Source organism: Pinus tabuliformis, chromosome 1_2 (assembly GCF_031772625.1).
Source record: "Pinus tabuliformis cultivar Carrire ecotype Pingquan chromosome 1_2, CPIR1, whole genome shotgun sequence".
Taxonomy (NCBI): Eukaryota; Viridiplantae; Streptophyta; class Pinopsida; order Pinales; family Pinaceae; genus Pinus; species Pinus tabuliformis.
This window is the reverse complement of record NC_142298.1, coordinates 680,542,420-680,552,883: the sequence shown is the minus strand read 5'-3', so window position 1 is coordinate 680,552,883 and position 10,464 is coordinate 680,542,420.

The following is a 10,464-nucleotide window of genomic DNA, read 5'->3' as shown; positions in this document are numbered from 1 at the left end:
TTGATTTCCTTTTGTGTGATTTTGCTTTCAAGTGCCTGATTCATTTTGGAGGTGATAAGGCTAGGGACAACATCTAGCAGAATGCCGTTTTGCTCAGCTCCTAGGTCTTCTCTATACAGCTTCTCAAAGTGAGTTGAGGCTGCCTTTTTTATGTCTGTAAAGTCCTTCAGCACTCTGTTTTCTTCTTTTATTTCCGTGATGGAATTACGTCCTTTCCTGGCCTGGGCTTGCTTATGAAAGAAGGAGGAGTTTCTATCCCCAGATTTGAGCCAGAGACTTCTGGACTTGAGCCTCCAATATTCTTCTTCTGCTAGACATGCCTTATGAAAACTTTGCTGAAGCTTGGCATCCTTTTCCAACTCATCTTTAGTGATTTCAACTGTTTCAAGATGGAGGTGCTGCCTTTCTAGAGCGATTTGAGTTTTTTTCCTTTCTGTAGTAGGGTTGGGCAAGGTCTTGGCCCAATTTTTTAACATGATTTTAACTCTTCTGAGTTTCTCCTCCCAAACAAAGAAGGTTGATCCCTTGACTGGGTCTTTCCAGCAGTCTCTGACCTTTTCCATGAAGTCTGTCTCTTTAAGCCAGAGAGAGCTGAATCTGAAAGGAATAGGCCCCAGATCCTTTGTTGCCAGCAGCTCTAGGCTGATAGGTTTATGATCTGATACACTACTATGAAGAATGCGCATTCTAGCTTCTAGTCCAAGAAGTAGAAAGGAGCTTTGCACCAAAAATCTGTCGAGTCTTGCCGCTATGTGACCCGGGCCTACTCTTTTGTTTGACCACGTGAACTTACCAGTGGTCGGCTTAATGTCTATCAGATCCCAGTCTTGCATGAGGTCTTCCACTAATTCTCTTGCCGGATCCCTGACAATACTGCCTCCCCTTTTTTATGACGAGAGGAGGGTGAGGTTGAGGTCTCCGGCTATGATTATATTCTCCAGATTTTCTAGATCTGCCAAGCTTTTGATGGAATCCCAGCATAGTTTTTTCTCACCTGCATTGTTAGGAGCATATACATTGAACAGGCAAATAATTTCTTTAGATTCTAAGTGTTGCATTTTTAACATAATCCAATGAGTGTTCAAGGACTCAGAGATTAGAGAGAACTTATTTGGATTCCAGAGTGACCCAAGTCCTCCCGATGCTCCACGGGCAGAGGTTGCTTGTGCTCCGTCTTTTTTCCAAAATTTTTTGCTTGTCTGGAGGAAGGTTGAATCCTCCATTTTAGTCTCCTGGATGAGAAGAATGTCCAGGGCTTCCAGTCTTATTAAACTATTCATTGCTTCTTCTTTAACTTTGGTGCCCATTCCCCTACAATTCCAGGAGACTATCTTCATTATTTACTTTTGCTATGGTGAGCTCCTTTGGAGCTCTGGGTTTGGATCCTCTTCATCTTCGGGGTTTTTGCTAGGAGTTTCTCTAGCGTTGGTTGGCTACCCTGAAGCTTGTCTTTGTATGTTTCTTGGTCTCTCTTTTCCTTTGCTGACATGTGCCCTCTTGTAGATCTTCTAGGGGTAGACTGTGATTCACCTATTTCCCCTTCTTCCTCCGATTCCTCGGACTCTTGGGTTTCCTCTTCTTCTTCTGACATCTTCTCTTTGGATCTCTCTGGTACACTTTTGGATTTGGAAGGGGAGATCTCCTTCTGGATTTCTGTCTCCTGCGTGTTCATGATTTCAGATCCAAGGATCTCAAATTTGTTCCCTTGGCTTTCCATGGGTGGTTTTTGAGCAGGCTCCGCTTGGGGAGCTCTAGCATTTGCATTTGCATTCTTCCTGTGTGTAGTTTTTGGCTGCTTTGCCTATTGCCATCCTTCTTCCTTCCCTTTCTCTTCTACCCCTTTGGACGGGTAGTCTCTGGCGAAGTGGCCGTAGACATGGCACTTCCGGCATTTGAACGACAGCTGTTCATAGTCCAGTTTCTGTACATGCGTCCAGGGACCTACAATAATTTTGATGGCTTCAGGTAACCCTACCTCCAGATCTACCTCCACACAAATTCTGGCGCAATCGTACTGGTCTTTGCTATTGGCCTTGTCTATAAATTTCCCAAGAGTGTTTCCTATATGTTTCAAAGAGTCCCAGTTCCAGCAGTGTACGGGAAGATTGGGGAGTCTTACCCACACCGGGACCGCTGAGGGCACATCTACCGCCGGATCGAAGTCTGGCGTCCATTTATTTAGATACAGGCCTTGAGGGCCCATGAAGTAGGGGCCATTCCTGAAAATGAGATCCTTGTCCTCTTTCTCAGAAAATTCAAATAAGAAGTATCCTCTTCTGAGGAAGTAAGAGGTTACCTTATTCTTTATCAGAGGAGCCCAGTTCCTAGCAACCCAGTTCTCCGTTGCTTTCAGGGAAGGCCAAAGACCTGTAAACTGACCGACCAGAGCATGATCTGCCAGTGATAAGGCTACCTGAATCGGACCTTCAGGCGGAAGGGCGATCTTGGGGATATCTTCTAGCTTTTTCACGAACTTGGCTGCTTCCACATGTTTCTTCTTGGGCAGAGAGGCCAACAAGGATCTGAAGGCCTCAGTAGCAGAAGGTGGAGGAGGACGGGAAGACCCCTGGGGGGGAGTCAGCTCCTCCATGGGGAGCCAGTAGATCCAACCAGATCGGCCGCAGTTTGAAGTCCAGCCCTCGGCGGTCGGCCGCAGTTCGAAGTCTAGCCCTCTGCGGGCTCTTCCGCAGGGATCAGTGATCTCTGAGAGCGAGCGGGATCGCAGTCTTCAGAACCCGCGAAGTGCGGATCGCAGGTTGCAGAGCCGAGTATTCAAGGTCGAGAATCCTTGAAATTATATAATGCTGATATATATATATATATATATATATATATATATATATATATATATTTCTAAAAGACAATTTCCACATAATATTCATCATGAACCCATAATTCCACCTTGGGGGAGATTGGGCAATTTCATCTTCACACAACCAAATTGGTGAATCCTAAAGTGACACTTGTCACAACCTCATTGGGCAAAAACTGAAAAAGCTTCCCATCATGCTGACTGTATTGCGATGTCATCATTCTGTCCTGTTCTGCAATTTTTTTAGTTGTTTATAAAAACGAACAGCGAGCCTTTTCTCCTTCATCCAGACTCGGTTTTTAGTGAAACGAATTGCGTTGCGATCATCTTGATGAGATAGACTCATTCGTACAGGTTTCGAGTCAATCTGAGAACTTTTATTTTTGAGCTAAATATTGAGCACCTGATCATTCCTCCCCACTAGAAGCCTTTTGGACCCCAAAAGATACTATCAATTGTTTAGCAGGTGAGGGTACAACTCCCTCACCTTCTCGATCTACAACCATTTGTCTTGAGAAGGCTTTTGTCCCTTGAGTCCCACTCTAAGGTATTCAACATCCCCTCTCTTTGAAGTCTTGGTTCTTTTGTCAAGTATGAGATCTTGTTGAAGCTCATCTAGATATTCTGGCGAGAAATCATCTATTGATGGCAGCTGAACATGCTCTCCTTAATCATCAATCAAAGGAGGCTCAAATAATCTCAAATTCTCAACATTAACAATAGAGTATATTTGCATATAAGGAGGAAAATCAAGCTTAAATGCATTGTTACCAATCTTTTCTAGAATTTTAAAAGGACCATAACAGATTGGTTTAAGCTTTTTACCTTCCCCTTGAAGTCTCTCTTTGCTAATATATAACCAAACTTCATCGCCAACTTGAAATTTGTGATCAACCTGGTGTTTTTCATGCCTTGTCTTGTAGTTGATTTGACTTTTCTCAAGCTGTTCTTGCATTGTATGATGTATCAATTGAATTTTCTCTATGAACTTCCTTTCCTTATCAATGCCACTATGACCATCGATAGCAACATCTTTCTCAAATATGAAGTCCAATGGTGATCTTGGCAAGTATCCATAACATGCCTCAAATGGCGATGTGTTTGTGGAAGAATGCTTTGCCCTGTTGTATGCATGTTGTATGTAATGCAATTGTTCATCCCACAACTTGGGATGTTTGTTTCAATATCCTCTAAGAATATGAATAACTATTCTATTGACCACCTCGATTTTTCCATCTGTTTGTGGATGAAAGGTTGTACTCTTATTCAACTTTGTGTCCATCATATCCCACAAATTTGACCAAAATTCCCAACAAATCGAGAATCTCGATCACTTACAATAGAAGTAGGAAGACCAAAATGAACCCAAATGTTTTGGAAGAAAAGATGAGCTGTTTGTTCAATTGTAATTTTCTTTTTACATGGTGTTAGTATGCACATTTTGCTGAACCTGTCTACAACTACATACAAGTAATCATGACCTTTCCTTGACAATGGAAGACCTCCTACAAAATCCATTGAGATACTCTCCCATGGACGTGAAGGTACTGGAAGTGGAGTGTATAAACCAAGTTTCCTATTTCTAGGCTTACTTGTAGCACATAAAGAACATCCTCTTATAAAACAAGAAACATTATCCAACATGCGTGGCCAATAACAATACCTTTGAAGATTCACTACTGTCTTGCCTACACCAAAGTATCCAACAATTAATGAAGTGTGCGCCTCCCTTGTGATATTGTTTCTTTCTCTCCGTGGAATACACAACTTGCCCAAGTGATACAACAAATTGTTCTGTACATGATAATCCATCTCTTCAATTTGATTTCCTTGACTCAAGCTTGCATATACTTCCTAAAAGTCACTATCATTTGCATATTGTTCTATGTAACTTTCATGCAAAACAGGATTATGCTTGAGTATAATAAATGAATTTACAATAGGCTTTGAAAGCATATCAGCTACATTATTGTAGATTCCCTTTTTATACCTGATAACCAAATGAAATTGTTGTATAAAACCCATCCATCTGAAATGTCGTGACTGCTACAACTTTGATTGTGACTGTAAATACTGCAATGGTTGATGGTCAGTATGGATGATGGTCTCCTTCCCCATCAAATAGTGCTTCCATTTCTTAACACTTTGTACCAATGCATAAAGTTCTTTGTCATATGTGGGATAGTTAGTTACAACTCCATTAAATATTTTAGAATGAAATGAAATGGGCTTACCATGCTGCAATAGAACTTCTCCCATGGCATAATCGCTTGCATCCGTTTGAATCTCGAATGGCTGTCTAAGATCCGGAAGTGCCAATACTGGTGCTGAACTTATCTTTTTCTTCAAAGCATCAAATTCTTTCTGCTGTACATCTCCCCAATGGAAGACTTTCTTGACACTTGTCAATGCATGTAATGGAGTTGTAATGGAAGAAAAGTTAGCAATAACTTTCTCCAATATTGTGCTGCCCCTAAAAAGCTTCTTACCTCTATAACTGTATTGGGCTTGGGCCAATTCGGAATGAACTCAACCTTAGAGGGTTTTATCTTCAGTTCACCTCCTCCAACAATGTGTCCCAAATACACTAAAGAAGTCTTGCCAAATTCACACTTTGACATCTTTAAAAACAACTGTTCTTTTCTCAAGACATCAAGTACTTTGTTTACATGCATGACATGTTCATCTCTTGACTTGCTGAATATGAGGATATCATCTAAGTAGACAATGACAAAATAATCTAAAAATGGTCTCAACACACCATTCATTACCCTCATGAAAGTAGTTGGAGCATTTGTAAGACCGAAAGGCATAACAAGCCACTCAAACAAACCTTGTTTAGTTTTAAATGTAGTTTTCCAGATGTCTTCTTCAGCTATCCTAACTTGATGATAACCACTTCGTAAATCCAACTTAGTGAAATACTTTGCACACCTCAACTAATCAAGCAAATAATCAATTCTTGGGAGTGGATAATGATTCTTTACTGTGATTTTGTTCAGTGCATGGAAATCCACACACATGCGCCAAGTTCCATCCTTCTTTGGCACCAAGACAATGGGTGAACCACATGGCAAAGTAGATGGGCGTATGATACCTTTGTTCAACAATTCTTGAATTTTCTTTTTTATTTCCAAGCTCTCCATAATATACATGCAATACATGCCAATGTTCGGAAGTGGAACATCCTATTGCAACTGAATCTCATGCTGAATTCCCCTCTTGGGAGGTAACCCCTTTGGTTCTTGAAACATCTCGCCATGCTTGCTTACCACATCAAACAAATCAGATTTCAATTTATCATCACAACCTTCAAAAGATTCATAATCAATATCATTCTTTTTCTTGATCATGAGAAGCAATTTTTTTTTACTTGCATTTACTAGTCTCTTCATCTGCCCTGCATTAACCAAAGAAATGTTCAGCTTTTTGTGATGGGCTCTCACTATGTACTCCACCCCATTCTTGAGCAATATGTATTTTTTGTCATGGCGATAAAATACTACTTTTCTATCATACAAATAAGGACTACCCAAAATGATTCCTGAGATGTCAAGTGGAACTACATCTAACTCAACTTCATCAATGAACTTTTCAGTAATGGCGAACTTGAATAAACACTTCCTTGTAACCTGTAAGTTTGCATTGTTTACTATCCAACCCAATGGATATGGCTTATGATGAGGTACAGTTTCAAGGTTTAGTTTTTTAACCAAGTCTTCTGAAATCAAGTTTGATTGTGACCCACTATCAAATAATGCATCAATCTTTGTATGATTTGAAATCACTCTAACATGAAACAACTCTATTCTTGACTCTTCATTTGGAGTGTTGTTTTGACTATGTGATGAACTAGTGCTTGCAACAATTTCTTTTCCTTTTGTAACCATGGCTGAAATCTTGGTCTCATCACCAGAATCTAAACCAAGGTCATGTTGTGTGGTAGCTGTCGTATTTTGTTTTCCCTTATTGTTTTGTTTCTTAGGCCTTAATTCAGGATGCAATTTCCAGCAGTGGGCTTCATCATGCCCCTCTTTGGAACAATGTTTGCATGTGATTTTCTCCCCTTCTTTCTTCACACTTGCATTCTTCTTTCCCTTCCATTTTCCACCCTTTTCTTTCTCCTTACCCTTGAATGGCTTCCTCTTACTACCCTCTTCCTGAATGTTCTTTCCTCTAGATTCACGGTGTGTGGCTTGCACACATACCTCATCTAAGTTGTTTAGATTAAACATAAGGATAACATGTTTCAAATATGAATGTAAACCCCCAATATATTTCAGCAGTGTATCTTGGGAATTCAAATTCACTCCTAATAACAAAGCCCTTTTCCTAAACTCCTACGTATAATCTTAGATTGTTTGGCCTTTAAACTGCTTAAAATTCTGCCAACTCATAATGGATTTTTGCATATAGGCTAAAGGATAAAACTGTCTTTTAATTGCATAAACAAATGTTGGAAATAATACTGAGAGGGGGGGGTGAATCAGTATTATCACATTAATAAAACTTTTTCAATTCCATAATCAGATTCATATATGCTACTTCCACAACTTCTTAAGATTAAGTTAATCGATCTTCAATGAGTGCATTAGGACATTATCAACCATATTATGAGTTAACAGATGCAGTAACATAAAGTAGATCATCACACACAAGGCACACATATGAACACAATGATATAAGGTGGAAACCCAATGCAGGAGAAAACCACCTGCTGCAAGTCATCTCAATCTTCTTCTTAATAAGAAAATTCTTTTACAATATTTGTACTGGTGCAGCCTTATACCAGTACGGGAGCTACAACCCCCTTTGCTCTTGTACTAGCCGATCCATTTACTAGTACGCAGGCTACTACCTGCTACAATGCTCCAAAGATTTCTTTTAGCTCTTGTACTAGCTTAGATACTAGTACGTAGGCGCCGGCCTACAATCTTCTCCCTCTAAGTACCACGTTTCATCAATTTTCATACTGGATACAATGACAACATTGAAACTCAAACAACCTTCTGAAACACCCAATCAACTGTAGTAACTAGATCAACAATAATAGGACCAAACCCAGGATGCAACAATGATAAACAAAGATTTTAAGAGAAGGAAGCACCCTGCTCAACTGCCAGCCTGAGTCCGGACTCACCCTGCTCAACTGCTAGCCTGAGTCCCGGACTCACCCTGCTCAACCGCTGGCCTGAGTCCCTGGACGCACCCTGTTCAACTGCTAGCCCGCGTCCTGGACGCACTCTGCTCAACTGCTAGCCTGCGTCCCTCGCTCTGAGTCTTTTGAACTGCCTGCGTCTCGGCGCACCTGAACCCTTCTGCGCCTGCGTCCGGCGCACCTGAACCGGTTCGCTCCTGCGTCCCGGACGCACCTGAACCCTTACTGCACCTGCGTCTCTTTAGATATGAAAGATATAAAGACTTCAAGACTAACCCAAATAGTCAGATCTACAGATCTGATCGTGCGCCATAGCGATCATAGTCCATTAGAAGATTCGCCTTCATAGATCTGGACTAGATCTCACCAAAAGATATTCAACAAAGATGGTGCATAATCCAAATGAACTCCTTTGCTTTATATAGGCAAGCTTCTCCCCAAAACATGGAACAAAACCACGAGCCGACACCATAGAAACACAAAACCGTCGGCTAGATACCACACAAGAAACCCCCACGTGCTTTTCTCTGCCTTGAAATGTGTGCACTGGGCGGACGCACCTCCTGAACGGCTGGCCTGCGTCCCTGGACGCGGGTTTTGTATGGTATACCTGCGGGGACGCACTTGCTGAACATATTTCCTGCGTCCTTCTTGATTTATCACCTGAATGGGTTTGCCATCAAGGACAACACCTGAATCATAATGCCAACAATCTCCCCCTTTGGACTTGATGGCAACCACATAATCTTCAGCTTCATTCTCCCCCTTTGACATCAAGGGCAAAGGGTATGCTCCCCCTACGAACATGCTCCCTGTGACTATGAGCCAGATCTGCTGAAGTCTCTGAATGAGCTCCCCCTTTGTATATGTCATGGTGCTCCAATCTGATAATGGTCTTTCTGAGAACAGGCTGAGATGTCTGCTCTGCTGTATAGTGCTTGTTCATGCTCAAACTCCCCTGACTATAAGCAAGGTCTGCAAAAAGATGTTCTACAAGAAGAACATGACTCTATATATCATAAATGACCTTCCTATCACCAAAAGACTCAATACATACATCCATCACCCATCACAATAAGGATCATCCATCCAACCAAGTGGGAATACATCAGAAATATGAAAACCAAATACATTACATCTTCATCCCATGCATAGTGGGGGGACAAAGGCCGTTACATGACCTGAAGAGATGACTACAATAGACCATTACAACATGAGTTTTGCTATGACCTTTCAAATGACAAACATCATCAACAACACTGTATAATCTGCTCCATAGTATCTGTCAACATCAGCTCACAACCATCCAGATCTACATGAATCAAGAGTCATCAAATGAGAGTATCAACATCAATCAACATATGTATGAATAATCATCCCTGTATCTAGCCAACAATCTTCATCCATTTGTGCCAAGAAAGAAATCATGCATCATGCACATGTCAACAGCTGCATATGAGTGACTCATCATCGTCATGTCTTCAACAATGCGACTTTGAATAATCATCCATGAAATCAGCCAACCTCATCTATGTATGTGCCAAGGAAAATAAAGACTCCATGCAAGCATCATTAGAGAATCAACCATAAATCTGATCATGTGATCAACTCATAACCATAGCAAGATGAATCATAAGCATTGTCACCAAGGACCATAATGCCAACAATGCATTCAGGACATATGCTCCCCCTGAACCAGTGCCATCTGTTAAATCTGATCATGCATATCAAGAAGAATCAGCCAATAAATGCTTTGAGACAGGTACGCACTTCATCTTCTGCTGCGCTGCGTCCTGTTGCTGCAGGGACGCACCCAAAAACACTATCGCGCCGCGTATTTTTACTCAGGGACGCACCCAAAATTACTATCGCGCCGCGTCCTTTTGCTTCAGGGACGCACCTTATCCTCAGTCGCTCTGCGTCCCCACGCAGATCTTTAGTTACTGAACTGTGTCCTGGACGCACCTGGACTTGGTCTGGCCTGCGTCCGCACGCAGGTCTCCTGTTACTGCACTGCGTCCTGTACTTTCAGCTTCCTCTGATTCTGGTATGTCTGTACATTGTACTGTGCCATCCTTTTCTGACTGTACTTCCTTTTTCCTCCATATCTTCAAGCGTGATGATGACATTTTCTCCTTTTGATATGGTGCCCAAACTTTGTTCCTGCATTCCTTGGCTATATGTCCAAGCTTGTTACATGCATAACATCTTACATGTTTCATATTCCTCCTGTAACAATCAGTAGCTTTGTGACCAAACATATTGCAAGCAAAGCAATATCCATAAAAGTACCTTGATTGAGATGACCTTTCTGCATAATGGTCTTGAAATCTTCTTCTTCTACATCTAGCTGCAACATGTCCAAGATTATGACATACATAACATTCAACATTATTCATAGGAGGAGTAAAGGATTTTCTTTGAGGAATCTCTTTCCTTGGTTGATGATGAGATTGATCTTTCACTTCTTCGTTGATCACTTTAGATTTCCTTT